The sequence below is a fragment of the Ambystoma mexicanum genome, chromosome 9 (assembly GCF_040938575.1).
Source record: "Ambystoma mexicanum isolate Mex_15411 chromosome 9, UKY_AmexF1_1, whole genome shotgun sequence".
NCBI classification, from domain to species: domain Eukaryota; kingdom Metazoa; phylum Chordata; class Amphibia; order Caudata; family Ambystomatidae; genus Ambystoma; species Ambystoma mexicanum.
In genome coordinates this window covers 1,295,441,731-1,295,460,582 of record NC_090931.1, presented here as the reverse complement: position 1 = coordinate 1,295,460,582, position 18,852 = coordinate 1,295,441,731, and the positions used below count along the sequence as shown (strand labels likewise).

The window sequence follows — 18,852 nt, the reverse complement described above, 5'->3', positions numbered from 1 at the left end:
CTAAAGCCACTCAGGTAATGCCTGTGGGAGGGCCTAGGTAGATGCAGACAAGCATCAAGTGGGCACTGCAGACCCAGACATCTCAGCAGTCACTTCTGCAAGAGTCACTAGACCTATGTCCCACTGAGGGAGCATTTGGTTGGTCCGTAACCCCTCTGTCCAATTCTGAGTTATTAGCGCTGGTCCAGGAGGATCACAGTGTACTGACTGCCACAGGGGAGCCATCATCTCCCCTGGGCGATGAAGAAGTTGAACATCAGGGCCGCCAGAATACCCTCGGTTCATATGCCCCTCAGGCTGGGATCACTACACCAAGGGGGGAAGATACACAAGCCTTGGTCTCGACAGAGCCAACAGTGCCATTGACCGAACCTCCAGATAGATCTATGCTAGAGGGACTAGAGCGTTCAATTGACAGATATTATGATGAGCATTGTTTGGGGATTGCCTAGCCGTCTGCATCTTTGGTGTGCAACCCTTCCTCCCATCCTCCCTTACTACCCTAAGGGATGAAGATACACAAGTTCCCCCACTGTACAGTCTGTCAGAGAAAAAGGAACGTGGAGGAGAATCGTCCCCTTTGGGCGTCCATTTCCCCATGGTTGGTGAGGCCTGGTACCGGGGGAATAAAACCCCTAGTTTGAAACTGATTTCAGAGGTATTAAAGGTGTAAGGGATCAGTTTAGTGTGTCTGCCTCAGAGCAGGCTGGGACAAAGAGGATGGAATTTGGGTAGGGGGGCCGAGGGGTTCAAGGCCCTGGTATTGAGTACCCTCCTCTGGCAGGAGCCAATCCCCCTTCTGGGGGAATTCTATCATCCCCTACAACTTCCCCAACTCTCTCTGATTTGGAGGAATCGTTAAACCATTCAACTGGAGATGTCTCTGACACACTAAGTCGCTTGACCTCTATAGAGTCTTCACTTACGGAGATTAAGAACATACTACAGGTCATTATTCCAGGAAAGATTAAGGGCCGCATTACGAGTTTGGAGGTAGCCATGCCCCCTCCAAACTCGGGTCTGGGTCTGTGGTCCCTGAATTTGGAAATACCGTGCAATTCCGACTTTGGAGGGCCCGGTATTTCCCCATTCCGGGAACCCAGACCCGGAGCATCCCCATACCGATTTGAGCCCCCATGGGGCTCAATGGGAATGGGGAGCATGCTCACAACGGGCCCGTTAATGACAGGCCCGTTGTTAGCATGCTGGTCCCCTCACGGGACCAGCAAAGGACGTCTGGTCTGACCAGACATCCAGAGCAGGTCCTGCGAGGGGACCTCGTAATGAGGCGGTACAGGGTTACTGGTGCCGTTAACCCCTTACCGCTTCACTTGTAATGAGGCCCTAGATTAGGAACCTGAAATGGCCTTATTATCGGAATTTCAGACAGTATGCCCACCTCCCTGCTGCATGCGGTTTAGCCAGGAAATCAAAAGCATTGCAATGCTTTTGAGGCCTCGCTGGCTCTTTCTCCCCCGAGTCTGCCTCCTGATCCGCACAGTATTAAGACCACCGTGGACAAGAAGAAGATGAAGGCAATGCAAGGGAACTCCCCTAAGATCATCCAAGGGAAAGCTACAACCTTGATCATGCAACAAAGGAGGAAGGATTTGAGAAAACTGACCAGCGGCCTGAACTTGAAAGACCCAATTACGATGGAAGGGTCTCCCCTAATGTGTACTTGCAATGAGAAGGAAGGAGCTTTGAGGGCGGCTGAGAACATACCCTAGTAAATTTGGATGGGGAATACAGACTTTGCAAAAACCACATAGTGCAAAATCTGGGGGTGCAAGCATAGTTTCAAATAAAACAGAGGTATAACCCATGTCTCCCTTGGAGGATTGGTTCCCAGGGAGGGTTTGGATGGCTCAGCAGACCCCCCAAAGGGCTGGAGAAGGGCACATTCAATTTGCACCGTCAAATGGCGATACAAATAACGGAAATAAAAATGCCTATAAGAGGGCTCTTTAAAATGCTTTTCATAAAATTTTGGGGATCAGTGAAATTTCCTTTCAGATATTTTCTTCTGTTCAAATTTTATCTGATTGTCTATACGATAGGGGATGTAATGTATGGATCGATTTAACAACCCACATTTGAGGGCATGCCTCATTCAATGCAGGGAGGTGCTGGCATTGATGGGTATTAAAGTCTATCCGGATGCAAAAGTCAAGATCTGCCACCTGCATGATTCATGGCATGAACCCGTAGTATCGGATAACGTGTTTAGGGACTACTGGAACTCCCATTAAGAGGGCAACATTAAGGAAACTTGCAATAAATCCCTGACTTCATGGACCAAGCCAGCTGTAGAACCGAGTAGGGAACCACAAACTGTAGAGCATGCAGCAAAGCATTTATCTCAAGCCCAGGAAACAGTCTATGGTTTTGTACCTTTTACCCCCCACCCCTTTCACCTTTAGCCCTGGGAGCTAAAGACCCAGGCTCCTTGATACAAATGTTATCCTGGAATGTGGCAGGTATTAAGGGGAAGGGAGATGATGGGCAAATGGTTAACCTTCCTAGGAGCTTCCAGCATTATTTGCCGACAGGAGACCTGGTGCCAGACAGAGATCATTATAAGGGGATATAATAGCTTTTCCATCTATGCCAAGAAGGAGGCGAGGGGGAGGCCTTCTGGAGGTATTTTAACATTAATAAGGAGTTCACTATACCTTAATCCAGAAAGATTAAACCTGGACACTAAAGACGCCCTGGGGGTTGCTTTGAAATGCGAGGATGGTCAGATGCAGGTGTTTCTAGTAAATGTTAATATCCCCCCAACAAAGGGTAAATCTACCAATGAGCCCCTAAAGAAACTGGCAGAGGCCATCATTAGCGTTAGGAGTTGCCCCTTTGCCCCTTTGTAATAATCGTGGGGGACTTTAAGACCGCTGGCCGAGATGCCTTTGGCTCTGATGTTTATAAAAGGTTCTGGGAATGGTGTTCTCCTTTATTTACATGCCTTTTTAACGCAGATTCATCTGAGGGAGTTGCGCCTAAATCGTGGAGTGGGCGACTCATTATCCCGAATTTTAAAAAGCTTCTGCTGCCGACCCTAACTGTGATTGACCAATGTCCCATTTGGACACAACTAATATACTTTAGTTATCAGCAAATGCTCTATGCAGAGGCTGGGAGAATGGTCCGAGAGTAATAATATATTGAGTGCCACCCAAGCAGGGTTTAGGAAAGGATTTTCCACCCTCAACCACTGCTTTATCTTGAATGTTTTAATCGAGAAGTATTGCAAGATCAGAGGCAGCAAGCTGTAGGTAGCATTTTTAGACTTGGAAAAAGCCTTTGATTCCATAGATAGGAATATCCTTTGGAGGAAGCTGGAAACACTCAAGGTTCCTCGAGGTGCTTTGTTGAAGCCGAGACAAGCTTGCTACTCTGAAACTCATTCAGCAGTATATTGTACTTCAAAGGAAAGGATTACCCAGAATTTTAAAACCAATGTGTGGGAAAAACAAAGGAGTTTAGAATATGAGGATAACTATTTCCGCTCTAAACGGCTTGAAGTTTAATATGGGGAAAACAAAAATACTGGTATTTGATAAAGGCAAGAATATATACATGGAAGTTAATGGGCTAAAAAATCGAAGTGGTAAGTTCGTTTTGTTATTTGGGGCGGACCAACTCTGGAAATGGGACGCCACATATAAACACTGTAGCCACAAAATTAAGGATGAGGATGGACGGCTTGATGAGGTTTTATTATAAATATGGGGTCAAGATCCTAAATAAATGCCTAGAAGTCTTTAGAGCCAAAATAGGGACAATGCTCCTCTATGGGAGTGAAATTTGGGGGTTTGCCAAATGTGATCAATTGGGAGTGGCCCAGAATAAAATGTTAAGGCAATTAACCGGCCTCACCTCGGGGGCACCAAATACGCTGGAATTGGGAGTACCAAATATAGCTATATTGAATTTGTTTTCCTAAAGATGCATGTCCTGAGACTAAGGAACCCTAATATACAGAAAGCATTGACAGAGATATTCTGCTCAGAATCCAGGTGGAAATACAAATGGTATAATGAGAGCTGTGCCATTTTGACCAAATGGGGACACAAGGGAGTTAAGGAGCTGTCTGCCCAGCAATCCTTAAAAATGTAAAAGGAGTTGACGAGGAAAGCCATTTTCTTTGATGAACAATTATACAAGGCTATGGTAAGCACATTAACCTCTCTCGCAATATATAAGGGTACCCTGCTGCATTCTGAAGAGGGAGATGACATTTGTAAGAACAAGTCCCACGAGTGTAGGAAATGCATTCTGGTGATTAGACTTAGGGGGTAATTCATAGAATTTAGCGCACAAGTGGCGCACGCGGCTGGCGCACAGTGTGCACGTGTGAATCTCTGCGCCAGCCGCGTGCACTAAAATGCATTTCCGCGCACAGCGTATTCATGGATTTTAGCTACCAAAACCAGCCGTGGTGCACAGTGGCGCAGCGATGCTGCAGCAGCGCCAGTTACGCCCCCAAGAACGCCCCTCGCGCAGGGAAAAGCCATCAAAATCCCCAATCCAGCGCAAAGGGCTGCGCTAACCCTGTACCAGTATACATGGCCACCACACAGCACTCGGCAAGCGGGGAACGTGTATTACTGGGGTTCGCTGGAAGTTTCACACGCGATTGGCCCTGTGCGAGTGGGGTACGTGTATTACTGGGGTTCGCAGGAAATTTCACATGCGATTGGCCCTGTGCGAGTGGGATACGCGTATTACTGGGATTCGCGGGAAGTTTCACACGGGAAAGGGCCTGTGCGAGAGGGGTACGTGTATTACTGGGGTTCGCAAGACGTTTCACACGCGCTTGGCCCTGTGTGAGTGGGGTAGGTGTATTACTGGGGTTCACAGGAAGTTTCACACGCGATTGGCCCTGTGCGAATGGGGTACGTGTATTACTGGGGTTCGCGGGAAGTTTCACACGCGAAAGGGCCTGTGCGAGTGGGGTACGTGTATTACTGGGGTTCGCAGAAAGTTTCACATACGATTGGCCCTGTGCGAGTGGGGTATGTGTATTACTGGGGTTCGCGGGAAGTTTCACATTCGAAAGGGCCTGTGCGAGTGGGGTACGTGTATTACTGGGGTTCGCGGGAAGTTTCACACGCGCTTGGCCCTGTGCGAGTGGGGTACGTGTATTACTGGGGTTCGTGGGAAGTTTCACACGCGATTGGCCCTGTGCGAGTGGGGTGCGTGTATTACTGGGGTTCGCTGGAAGTTTCACAGGCGAAAGGGCCTGTGCGAGTGGGGTACGTGTATTACTGGGGTTCGCGGGAAGTTTCACACGCGATTGGCCCTGTGCGAGTGGGGTACATGTATTACTGGGGTTCGCTGGAAGTTTCACACGCGATTGGCCTTGTGCGAGTGGGGTACGTCTATTACTGGGGTTCTCAGGAAGTTTCACATGCGATTGGCCCTGTGTGAGTGGGGTACGTGTATTACTGGGGTTCGCGGGAAGTTTCACACGTGATTGGCCGTGTGCGAGTGGGGTACGTGTATTACTGGGGTTCGTGTGAAGTCTCACACGCGATTGGATCCGGGTACGTGTATTTCAGGGGTGTACGGGAAGTTTCACACGTGATTGGCCCTGTGCGAGCGGGGTCCGTGTATAACTGGGGTTCACGTGAAGTCTCACACGCGATTTGAGCAGGGTACATGTATTTCGGGGGTGCGCAGGGAGTCCTACATGTGAATTGGCAGTGTGGGTCCTCCCAGGTGTTCCCTCTACACCCTCCACGGCCCCTGCAGGCAGCCCACACCACAGGGAACTACCCTGCACCCCTGGTCATGTCCCACAGGCAGCCCATCCACCATGGGCATGCCCCCCAGCCAAGCCACATGTCAGCTTGCACTACTGATCACCAACTCATGTCCCCCAGCACCCCCACCCCCGAGCAGTGTGGGGCACCTGCCAGCAGGCCCCCACTCATGTCCCATTCATGTCCCCCTGCACCGCCACCCCCCAGCAGTGCAGAGCACCTGCCAGCAGGCCCCCACTCATGTCCCCATGCACCCCCACCCCCCAGCAGTGCAGGGCACCTGCCAGCAGGCCCCCACTCATGTCCCACTCATGTCCCCCTGCACCCCCACCCCCCAGCAGTGCTGGGCACCTGCCAGCAGGCCCCCACTCATGTCCCCCTGCACCTCCACCCCCAGCAGTGCAGGGCACCTGCCAGCAGGCCCCCACTCATATCCCACTCATGTCCCCCTGCACCCCCACCCCCCAGAAGTGCAGGGTACCTGCCAGCAGGCCCCCACTCATGTCCCCCTGCACCTCCACACCCCCAGCAGTGCAGGGCACCTGCCAGCAGGCCCCCTCTCATGTCCTACTCATGTCCCCCTGCACCATCACCCCCCAGCAGTGCTGGGCACCTGCCAGCAGGTCCCCACACATGTCCCCCTGCACCCACACCCCCCAGCAGTGCAGGGCACCTGCCAGCAGGCCCCCACTCATGTCCCCCTGCACCCCCACCCCCCAGCAGTGCAGGGCACCTGCCAGCAGGCCCCACTCATGCCCCACTCATGTTCCCCTGCACCCCCACCCCCCAGCAGTGCAGGGCACCTACCAGCAGGCCCCCACTCATGTCTCCCTGCATCCCCACCCCCCTTACAGGGCAGGGCACCTGCCAGCAGGCCCCCACTCACGTCCCATTCATGTCCCCCTGCACCGCCACCCCCCAGCAGTGCAGAGCACCTGCCAGCAGGCCCCCACTCATGTCCCACTCATGTCCCCCTGCACCCCCACCCCCCAGCAGTGCTGGGCACCTGCCAGCAGGCCCCCACTCATGTCCCCCTGCACCTCCACCCCCAGCAGTGCAGGGCACCTGCCAGCAGGCCCCCACTCATATCCCACTCATGTCCCCCTGCACCCCCACCCCCCAGAAGTGCAGGGTACCTGCCAGCAGGCCCCCACTCATGTCCCCCTGCACCTCCACACCCCCAGCAGTGCAGGGCACCTGCCAGCAGGCCCCCTCTCATGTCCTACTCATGTCCCCCTGCACCATCACCCCCCAGCAGTGCTGGGCACCTGCCAGCAGGTCCCCACACATGTCCCCCTGCACCCACACCCCCCAGCAGTGCAGGGCACCTGCCAGCAGGCCCCCACTCATGTCCCCCTGCACCCCCACCCCCCAGCAGTGCAGGGCACCTGCCAGCAGGCCCCACTCATGCCCCACTCATGTTCCCCTGCACCCCCACCCCCCAGCAGTGCAGGGCACCTACCAGCAGGCCCCCACTCATGTCTCCCTGCATCCCCACCCCCCTTACAGGGCAGGGCACCTGCCAGCAGGCCCCCACTCATGTCCCATTCATGTCCCCCTGCACCGCCACCCCCCAGCAGTGCAGAGCACCTGCCAGCAGGCCCCCACTCATGTCCCCATGCACCCCCACCCCCCAGCAGTGCAGGGCACCTGCCAGCAGGCCCCCACTCATGTCCCACTCATGTCCCCCTGCACCCCCACCCCCCAGCAGTGCTGGGCACCTGCCAGCAGGCCCCCACTCATGTCCCCCTGCACCTCCACCCCCAGCAGTGCAGGGCACCTGCCAGCAGGCCCCCACTCATATCCCACTCATGTCCCCCTGCACCCCCACCCCCCAGAAGTGCAGGGTACCTGCCAGCAGGCCCCCACTCATGTCCCCCTGCACCTCCACACCCCCAGCAGTGCAGGGCACCTGCCAGCAGGCCCCCTCTCATGTCCTACTCATGTCCCCCTGCACCATCACCCCCCAGCAGTGCTGGGCACCTGCCAGCAGGTCCCCACACATGTCCCCCTGCACCCACACCCCCCAGCAGTGCAGGGCACCTGCCAGCAGGCCCCCACTCATGTCCCCCTGCACCCCCACCCCCCAGCAGTGCAGGGCACCTGCCAGCAGGCCCCACTCATGCCCCACTCATGTTCCCCTGCACCCCCACCCCCCAGCAGTGCAGGGCACCTACCAGCAGGCCCCCACTCATGTCTCCCTGCATCCCCACCCCCCTTACAGGGCAGGGCACCTGCCAGCAGGCCCCCACTCACGTCCCAATCAAGTCCCCCTGCACCACCACACCCCAGCAGTGCAGGGCACCTGCCAGCAGGCCCCCACTCATGTCCCCCTGCACCCTCACCCCCCAGCAGTGCAGGGCACCTTCCAGCAGGCCCCCACTCATGTCCCCCTGCCCCCACGTCATGACGATCCTCAATCATGGCCCTTATGGCCAGCCTCCCCAGCCCAAAGACCCAACTAAGTAGTAAAGCCAATTACATGATACAACCCCAAAGGCAAGTATGTAAATGAACACATGTTCGTCACACACACACAATGGGTGCAAGTGAATGTGAAAACCCATATCATGACATGCATGAAACCAATGAGATAATACCACACATCGAAGTATGAAGAAAAAAATGTATTAAACACAACATGAATGTAATTAAAAGAAAACACACAACAATGGGAAAAATAAAAGAAATGCTGCATGTCCGTAAAAGAATAAAAAAAAAGAAATCATAATCCAAAGAAATCCAAAAGAAATGGTGTCCAAAGTCACAGTCCAACAAAGCAAATCCAAGGGAAAAAAGAAAGTGAAATCCATTGCTCCATGGTGAAAAAAAAAAATGAGAATAATCCAATGGTGAACTATGTACAAAAGAACAATCCAGGGTCCATGAGCCCAACTGATGAAATGAAACCTACCAAAAATACTACCTAATAAAAAACTATATACAAAAACATGGTGCATTGTCCAAGCGCAACCAAAATGTAAAAAAAAAGGAAAGGAAACCTAACACTATCTAACTATATACAATGGCGGCGGGCAAGTCCTGCGGCTCACTCTGTGGTGTCCCGGGCCAGGGCATCATCGAACTCCATGTTGATGTCCCGGAGGCGGGCCTCTGCCCTGGCCCCGAGGTCTCGCAGGGAGGCACTCATGGCCTGTTCCAACTCCCTGCAAGTCGCCTCGAGGGACTCTGCCCGCCTCAATGCCCGACGCATGGAGAACTCCACCCTGACCATGGTGAGCCGCGCCTCTTCCGCCCGCTGCCGCTCCTCATCTATGCGCTGGCCCAACCGCAGTCACATGGAAGACACATCCATTCCAGGGTCCTCCTGCCCTCTGGCTGATGCCTGCCCCCCTGATGTCGATGGCCCGAGCCATCATTGCTCCCACCTAGAGCCTGCTCCTGCTGCTGCTGCTGTCCATGTGCCCTGTCCGATGATGCCTGCACATCCTCCATCAGCTGGTCTCCAGTTGTGGTGTCCACCCCTGCTGGACTGCCGGCTCCCGACTGTGGCAGGGATGGGATCTCCACCAAGCTGGCTGTGTTGGTCAGGCCAGGTCCACAAGGACCCTGGTGGAATCTGGGCCGGAAGACGGCAGGGAGAATGACTGGCGCAGAGTCTCCACAGAGGAGAGGTCCGCCAGAACGCGCGTCACATGTAGGAACCCACCAACCAGGGCCCCTCCCAACAGTGCCACGTCGCAACGCTGCTCTTCGTGATGGCGTGCGTTCTCTGCCCAGGAATAACGCACATCATCACGAACGTCACGCGTGCACAACGCGACACCAATCAAGAAAGAGCCCATACGTTCATGGGACCCCTCGTCCGCAGGTAGTGGAGAGGCAGATGACATGGCACTCTCCCCTACCTGCGGACGGGCCTGGGACGGGGCCTCCCTGCTGGTGCATGGTGGTGCAGTCACAGGGTCAAGGACAGGGACATGCACAGGCCCCTCCGTGGTGACCTGTGCTGTCTCCTGACCCTGGCCCTGGACTGCACCACTTGCACCAGTGGTACTACCCCCACCAGGCCCCATGTGTGGCTCAGTAGCGGGCTCCTCCTCTTCTGTGGAGACCACCAACCTGGATGTCTCCGTACCGTCTTCCGCCATTGCAAGCCCATGTGGGGGCTCACCCGGCCCTTCTGCCGCAGCAGTAGTGGCAGACGCGGCACCAGCCCCCTCGCTCCCGGATGATGGCAAGTCCTGGGAGGGTGGCTGGGCCTTGCGTCGCCGCCCAGTGGAGTCATCCCCACCGCTTGGCTCCACAGCGCCGTCTCCGCCCTATTCTTCACTTGACGCTGCGTAGAGGGAGACATAGAACACAAGCATCAGGGTACAATACAATATTACCCTAGACAGGAAGCAATAACACATGAGTGGCAGTGTCTAACGTCACTTCCATCCTGTCCCTCCACAACACATGGGTGAATGCACGCAACACACATGCATGAACAGGCATGGCGCCTGCAATCCACATCAGCATCCATGTACAAGGGCCTCTATTAATCATAATGTTGCCTTCAAACTCACATGCATCCTGGCTCACACTGATCCCATGCACACACATCACCGGAGGGTCATGCATCATGCCTTGTACACCACAGACACAGTAGATAGACACAGTGCATACAACGGTGACCGCACTGCATGAGTGAATCTACACATCATCACGGACATGTGTCATGAATCCATGGCATATCGAAGTCACAGACATACTTCTGAGACACACACACATGTGCACCATACATGTACATGACAGCAGCACCCATCCCTCACACCCCCACCATGTGCAAGAACAGACACTGGCATGCTTTCACGTGTGCATTTGCCATACAGCTCCCCATGTAGCATTGCAACTCATGCACCAACCATGTGGTTCCCACATTACTGGTCTCACATGCATGACCATGATGTCCCTGCACACACACATCCATACATGGCCCATGTCACACATATAGGCAAGTATCAGACTACCAGCACACTGCAACATGCCCTGTCTCGCACACCAATGCTTGGCCACTTACCGCTCAACTCCAGACGGGTCTTCCTCTGAAGGATTTGGGCGTGGAGCGCTGGGCATACGTGTTCCAGGACCCTCATCTGGATGTCACTCATGCTGACCCGGCCCCCCACCGTGAGGCGCTGGGCCTTGTGGAGGGTCCTGGACCTGAAGTCCTCCCAGCGCTTCTTGACGTGCTTGATGTCGCGGGTTGTCACCCGCTCTCTGCATTGATGGCAACCACTACGTCATCCCAGATCCTCTCCCGTCCTTCCTTGTTGGCGGATGATGTTCCGAAGAGGGCATCATAATGCCCCAGGACATGCTCCACCAGGACACCAACTTCCTTCACACTGAAGCTGGTGGCCCTCTGCCTCTCTGGCTGGGGGTCGCCAGTGGTCTCAGATGGTGTTTGCCCCGACATGGCGACCCCCGAGGCAGGCGTGGGTGGCCAACTGGGTCCTGGGGCTGGGCTGTGGAGCGATGGTATCCCAGTCGGGAGTCTTCTGTAACAGCAGGGGTGGCCACAGCAACTGGAACCCTGGCTGACGTGCAGGCACCAAATACCAGAGCATGTGGGCAGCAGGCAGTCAGGCAGCAGCAGATGGCAGGTGGGAGCGTGCTCGGGGATCTGGGGGGCAGGAAAATGGCCTTCAGGGCAGGAGCGTGGTCTTCCGTGTGTGTACGCGTGGCCAGCTTGATAGGGAGTGAATTGGCACGAGAAAAAAGTGCACATCAGTGTGAAATCCCCTTAGCGCGTAAGCACGTCAGCACACATACACGATTTCATTGGACCAAGGGCCCTTAGCGCGTAAGCGCGTCTGTGAAGTATCACGCACGGGCGTTGCCCTGGCACGGGTTGAAGATCCCATGTGGCATTACATTGCTCTGTACGTGCTTTTTGTGGGGTGCGGGCGTGTGTTTTCCAGCCGTTGGGGTTCACACGCTATTACTTCACAGCGGGTGGGTGTTGGCTACGCGTTCTTCTAAACACAAGGCAGAAGATGAGTGGTATCCCGCTTGCCCATGGCCAATCGCGTGTGAAACTACCCGGGAACCCCAGTAATACACGTACCCCACTCGCACAGGGCCAATCGTATGTAAAACTTCCAGCGAACCCCAGGAATGCACGTACCCCACTTGCACAGGGCCCTTTCGCGTGTAAAACTTCCCGCGAACTCCAGAAATACACGTACCCCACTCGCACAGGGCCCTTTCACATATAAAACTTCCCGGGCACCACCGAAATACACGCACAAGCTATTTTTCACACAGTGGGTGTCGTGTTTGTCACGTACCCCTTTTTATCACGGCCATGCTGGCCTGCCTGTTGAACGCGTCCATTTTTTTGGGCTCCTGGCTGCCACACCGTACTACATGTGTCATTTTTGCACGCACGTGGGCTACTGGGGTGCGCTTGTCTCTTTTTCTTCTTTTTATGGGGTGCCTGTGTGTTGCGTGCACGTCATTTATCCTAGGAGGCCACAGTATGGGACATTCATCATAGCTGTACATACGTGCTTTTTATTTGCGCACACCTTTGTAATGCGCAGGGACGCTACCGCCTGCCTTTGTGTGGCGGACATGTTTAGGCCTGTGCGTGTCTTTGCACGTGCGCGGGTTTGCCCTATTCGATTCCATGAATACATGTGGTTCGCGTGCGTGTGGGCATTCCGTGTACTTCCCAGCAGTACTTCCCCAGTTACGCCTTCTTTTTCACGCGTTGTTCCCCATTCCGCGTGTTACGCCCCATGTCCCGCCCCCTTTTTGGTGTGTGCGCGGACGTTGTGCGCTTTCCCTGTGCGCGTCGCGCACAGCGTTTGAGCTGTTGCAATGACATGTGCGCCCATCTGTGCCACGCTCGGGTTTGGTGCACATCCCAAGGAAAAGACGCGCAGGGATTTCCATGAATTGCACGCGTGCACGTGCGCCTGTTTTTTCATGCTTGCACCTGCTTGCGCCAAGATTTTCGGCGCACGTTTGTTCCATGAATTGGCCCCTTAAAGTCCTGCCAATAAATGCTCGTAACACCTGGAAAAGGGGGGTGGCTTCTATAAAATGTAATTGCGGAATGGGAGCTGACGAGGGCATCGGGCTTTTCCTGATAATCTGTAGAGATTATTGTATGAAACGGAAAAAGTTGCCCTAGGCCCCATTTTTCAAAGGCCAACATTAAACCTATAAAGAAGCCCTATTTTACCTTATGAATTGCAGTGATGAGGATTGTATTTGTAGCAACTGTGAGTATGAACGAGAAGCCTTTATACAGGAATGGTTTAACGAACAATTGTATTTAAGAATTTGAGCTGGATTTGTTTTTTTCTGAATATTGGGTTTTAAGGGACTTTAACTCTATTTTAAGCTGGGCCCATTGGGATGGTGGGGTATTCGCAGTGTGTAATGTCTGTATGTTTTAGTGGAGAAATACGAATAAAAATATTTTTGATTGATTGATATTCCCTTCCCAGTGTTTGTGCCAAGCAGGGGCAAAGAGAGGGTGTGGCATGGGACAAGACCCGCCCTAATTTTCCCAAGGCCCAACATACCTTTCTGTGCACAGCTCAGCTGTGTTTAGATCTGTTCCTGGCAGCTGATAAGGTTGCATATGTGCTTGTTTGAGGCCAAAAAGTGTTAACCATTTGTGGTACTCCAACATTATGAACAACAACAAGCATCATGTCCGAGTCAAAAATGACTGCAAGCATGTGACTTTAACACACAAACTCTTGTGGGGGCATGTCTAAGCCTTGAAAGTAGAATATTCCATTGGGTAATGGTCTCAAGTTGTTCCTTACCAGGTCTGAAATAATTAACCAGTCTTGGCGTCAGGCTCACGTTATATTACATTCGTGTGCTTGCCAACTGTACAGTTAAGCAGACCTACATCTACTAACCACACCTGGGATTACAAAACATGATGTAAGAGTCTGCTTCAACAGATTTGTAAGAACCAAGTGTTTGAATGAGTAGTTGGGTGAGAAAAGTGGGGAATGGTTTTCCTGCATTATCAGCCTTCAAATGTTCTCACTCAGTAGTTATTTTCAGGCAGTATATAGGTGTGTGGCAAGACATAAACAGTTATCTATCTCGTTAGCAAACAAGGGTGCACTATACAAACAGGGGCAGGAAAGCAGAGCGAGAACGAAGGGAGAACTAGGGGCAAGGATCCTTGAGCAACCTGTATATGCATGTACTCAAATTCTGCTATGGTCGTTTCTGCTTTTCATCATAGTGCAGTAGATACAATGGGTGCCATTTATCTGGGTAATACCGCTTCTGTTACTCAAAATGCAACCAGGATGAGCTAAAACTTTAGCTTAGTCGTTGGAATATGTAAAATAATACCTAAAACACTCAATTTACATAAATATCTCTTTCTTAGTCTTTGGCGGCCCTGGCTCTAGGCCCATGTGAATATGGTGCAGGCCCAACTTGTAGAGAAAGGCCGGCTACAAAACATATTCCAGGCCATGGCAAAAGGTACTGACATTATTTATTTAGTGTGTATTCAGTTTGGCTCAAATGAACATTCAATGATATAAAATATATCAGAAGTGTAAACAGATCATTTAACAAGTTGAAATGCTTAATGGCAAAACTTTAGCAGTGCGAAAATCAAAGATATCTGTTCTCCACATATCCCCCATCTCCATCACGACAGCTTCACTCATCCAGCCACAGCTGCGTCCCTTCCCAAAGCTGTTGCTCTACAAGGTGTAGCATAAAACGGATAAGTCAAGCCATCTCTATCCCAATAGCAATGCCATTGCAAAACTCAGCACATGATCAGACACCTCCGGGCGGCGCCAGGCCATAATCGCGCAGCCACCTGCACAAACTGGCAAGCGCAGACCACTATCCACACAACTCGCAGTCATGCGCTGACTTCGGACATGCCCACGAGTCATTTGGACCAGGTAAGACCTAATGCTATGCCCCAATCAGGAATATGGTCGCGCTCTCCTAAGCGGGAGCCGGCTGTAATCACGGTGGCCCCACCTAGGGACACCCCCACCCTTGTAAATACACAGTGCACATCAATCCATCTACAGAATATAACCGACAGGCCCATTTCAAAATAGACATATAAACGAATCCACTGCTATCGCACCCACTCCTAGCTTCCTCTGCACTTTTCCACATGCCCGACCACTTAGAAGACCCACTGTAGCACAGCTAGCCAGCCTAACTGCTTTCCTCAACCTAAGGTCACACGCATTCTAAGCCTTAGGACATCCTCCCTTATTTGCACCCAGTATTAGGATAACTTATCCTTACGCACCAACCTCTTTCATTACACCTAGAAGACCCTGGTCTTTAGCCTGTCTACTATTCCTATATGTATTGCCAGTGAATTGCAACTAAACGGTGGTCGGTCAAAAGGCCGAAAAAAAAATCCTGAATAACAAAAATCTCAAAAAAAAGGCCAAAAAAAAAAATATCGAATTTATTATTTTTTTATATATATGTATTTTTTGGGTCAGGTAAGTAAAAAAAGGGTTAACATTTTAAAAAAATAGAAAAAAGGGGGGTTGGGGGGAACCCCCCATTTCGAAAAAAAAGTCATAAAAAAAAATTAGCTATTTTTTTTTCGGCCTTTTTTTCGTGATTTTTTTTGGGAGATTTCTAATTTCGGTTTTATGACCATAAACCCAACTAAACATAAGCAGATAGCCTCGATATCACATCTAGAAGACAGTAAGACAACCGGTCTATCTCGCCTAGAGTATGCATTATGATAGCTTGTTCATGACTGAATAACAATGAATGAATGAATGAATGAATGAATGAAAGAATGCTATTTTATTTGTAACGCGCTCGTACACAGGTGTTTCAGAGCGCGACAAGGCGAGGGAGGGGAAACAGGGGAGAAAACACCAACGATCTTACTAGGCCCAGTGACATTGAGAACGTGCAAGTGCATGGGAAAGGGAAAAGTGCATGGAAGGGAGGGGGGTGGAAAGTGTGGAGCTGAGGATAACAGATAAATAAATAATGATAAATAAAACTAAATAGAGAATAGAGGCAATAAACAGTGGTAAGAGCCCAGCCAGCACACCTAATTCCTTATCTTGGCCAAAATGCACACATGCATGCTAAGACTTTATGAGAATGTTCCCATATTCTGGACTACGGTCTCCGAGGGCGTGCCCACCTCAAGCACGTTGAGACCATAGTAATGGGAAAAGATGCTATATAAATGACAACTACAAAACACTTTGCACAGTTCCATGAATCAGGATTTGTGTCAGCAGCGCAAAGTCACATTTCAGCAGTGCAAAGTCACTTTGAACCGTGCAAAAAATTCAATGAATCAGGCCCTCAGTCTCTGTGGCTTGCCTTCAAGTCTGCACTGCCAACTACTAGCCAAACATAGGACCAATGTCTGTATCCTAAAACCTACCGCTCCCTGGGGAGCCCAAATACACACATTTTGCTGGTAGGTCGCTTTGCTTTCAAGACCCCACCATGATGACTTCCTTCATCCCCTCTCTCACAGGGACCAGATGGAATGAAATACTCTGGATTATTTAAGACTCACTGACTACTGCTCTGCAGGAGCGCAGCCGCACAGAGTTGAGTAGTAACTAATGCGTCTACTCAGCCCCACACTACTACTAAACCAGCACTGATCATAAAGGGGTAACAGGCACAGGCACAGTACCTCCTTCGTCTCTTTTGGTAACGTGAGCTGAGGGCAGGCTATTCTCTTCAGGAGGTTTGTGAGCTGGTGCTGCAATCCACACAACAATAGTATGGTGGTACCAAAATAAAAGGATGCCCAACCAAAATTCTTTAAACAATATGATCTTTAATTAAACTAAAAAACATGCACATAACTAATAAAAGCACTATTGGCACACCCCTGTAAGGAAAAACACATAGATAGCAGACTTTAGAATAAAGGGCCACGCTGGATTTGTGGGCAAGGATTTCAGCAGCAAAATGTTCAAAAAAGGTTTTCACCAGCAAAATGTCACAGTTATTGAATATGACGTTCGAAAGATAGAGAAGGGAGTGATAAAGTCACTAGGGTTCTCATAGGCTGACCAGGGGATAGGGACGCTTGGAATACTTTTTGTTCTAGGAGCTCAGCAGCATTGAGCGGGGCTTTTAAATGTCGTAGTGTGGTTCTGTGCGCGTTTGACTCTGAGCTGGGGACAAATTGGGGAGTGGGAAACATGGGCTTTGAGGATGCAGTGCAGCTCGACGGTAGATATGGGTTATATTTAGATATTAATAACTGCCACCATGCTGCTGAGGGCCCCAATTATAATATTTTGAACCAGAAGTGTAGACAATTAAAAAAATAAATTCCTTGATTTCCAGCCGTTATGCTCAGGAATGCACATTTGACCTTTGAACCTGCTCGGCTTCCGCTGCAGGGCAGATGGTCACAGTAAAGTGCATGTCTGCTTTATGCCTTTTTTGCACAGAGCCTTATGAAAGAGTGGGCTGATTAGCAGACCCCGCTTTCAGAAACAGAATTCTCAGCATCATTGTATTATTAAAAATCAAAAATGAAAATGTTCGGGATCTTTCACCTTAACACTCCACACACCCACCTACTAGTGCTATCAATATCTGATTAACATTGTAAACCCAGTTCCTACTTGCAGAGGTCCCTGACCGTCCACTCCACTCTAACCCCATCTCTGTACAAACGTTGCCTGGGCCTAAGAAAAAGGCATAAGACACTGAGTGCACAGCAAACCTCCTGGCTGTTTGGGTCCCAGTTCAGGGTCCACAAACAGTTTGTATCTATCTTATAAGCTGGCAGCAGCCCCTTACATAGGACCCAGGGCTAGACCCTGGGTCTTTGTTGTGCTTCTGTGGGGGCTGTGGGCCAGCCCCCAGGCCGGCATGTAGCCAACTGTCTGAGCCCCAGGGGGAGGGGGGCCTTCTTTGTAGCTTTTCCTGCCTAGCTAACCTTGGTTCTCGTGGGTGCTTAGCGCCCCTTAGGCTGAGTAGTGTGGGTTCCCCCCCCTGTTCTTGTCCCTGTTGTTCTATGCCCTGGCCCAGAAATGATAATGCGTACACAGTTAAGTTTACGTGGAAAAATTTGTGGCCGTAGGCCTTTTTATTATATACAAATTTGACGCTACACACTGGTTGTGACAACTGTACAATAACCAACGCTTTTTGGGCACCTCGTGTCCAGGGGTAGGGATGCCCCCCCTTCCTTTAGCCTCCATTTCGTTGTCCTGTGGCATCCTTTCCTGGACACGTGCCGCCGCCTACGACTTTTCTTTTACTGTGTACCGAGAAAGAGTACTCGGCGTTCCTGTTCCGTCTTTCCTCCTTCCTTTCTTGTAGGGCGGGTTGGGTGGTAAACGAAACCTTGACCGCCTTATCCAGGCCCTGGGAGCTTACCCGAGTGAGGTGAGCTCCCAACCTGGTTGTGACTTGGTCTTGCTTCTCTGGGGTACTTATACCCCTTCCACCTTTTGTTGTGTAGATTGGGGGCCGGTGCTCCTTCCTGCCCCCCCCCTGTTCCTTTCCCACCTAGTCTCTACCTGCTTGCATGTCTTTGCGCACGCCGCGGGTGGGGGCGCCGCTCTGGCTGCCCCTCCCTTTGTTTTCCCGCCAGTTGTGCTCCCCCACCCTGCGCCTAACTCCCCAGGCCCTCCAACGTGCCGCACTTCGTGCAGCACGGGGCCTGTGGCATAGGCTGAGTAGTGTGGGTTCCCCCCCTGTTCTTGTCCCTGTTGTTCTATGCCCTGGCCCAGAAATGATAATGCGTACACAGTTAAGTTTACGTGGAAAAATTTGTGGCCGTAGGCCTTTTTATTATATACAAATTTGACGCTACACACTGGTTGTGACAACTGTACAATAACCAACGCTTTTTGGGCACCTCGTGTCCAGGGGTAGGGATGCCCCCCCTTCCTTTAGCCTCCATTTCGTTGTCCTGTGGCATCCTTTCCTGGACACGTGCCGCCACACCTGAGGGGTTGCTAGTATATACGGCTCAGGTCCCCCCAAAACAGCGACCCTACCACACCCCTATTTGCAACCCTGTGCTGCTAACGCTTGAAAGATGTTGTCCGCAAATCTCCCCCAGCCCTTGTTGGACAGGTGT

The 18,852-nt window shown here is 51.7% G+C and overlaps 1 protein-coding gene across 3 annotated transcripts in view; it reads right to left on the bottom strand.

The window, feature by feature from the left end:
* The window catches only part of HEG1 (heart development protein with EGF like domains 1), a 313,164-nt gene that overhangs the window by 177,383 nt on the left and 116,929 nt on the right, over positions 1 to 18,852 (bottom strand). The gene's annotated exons all lie outside the window — the stretch shown is intronic.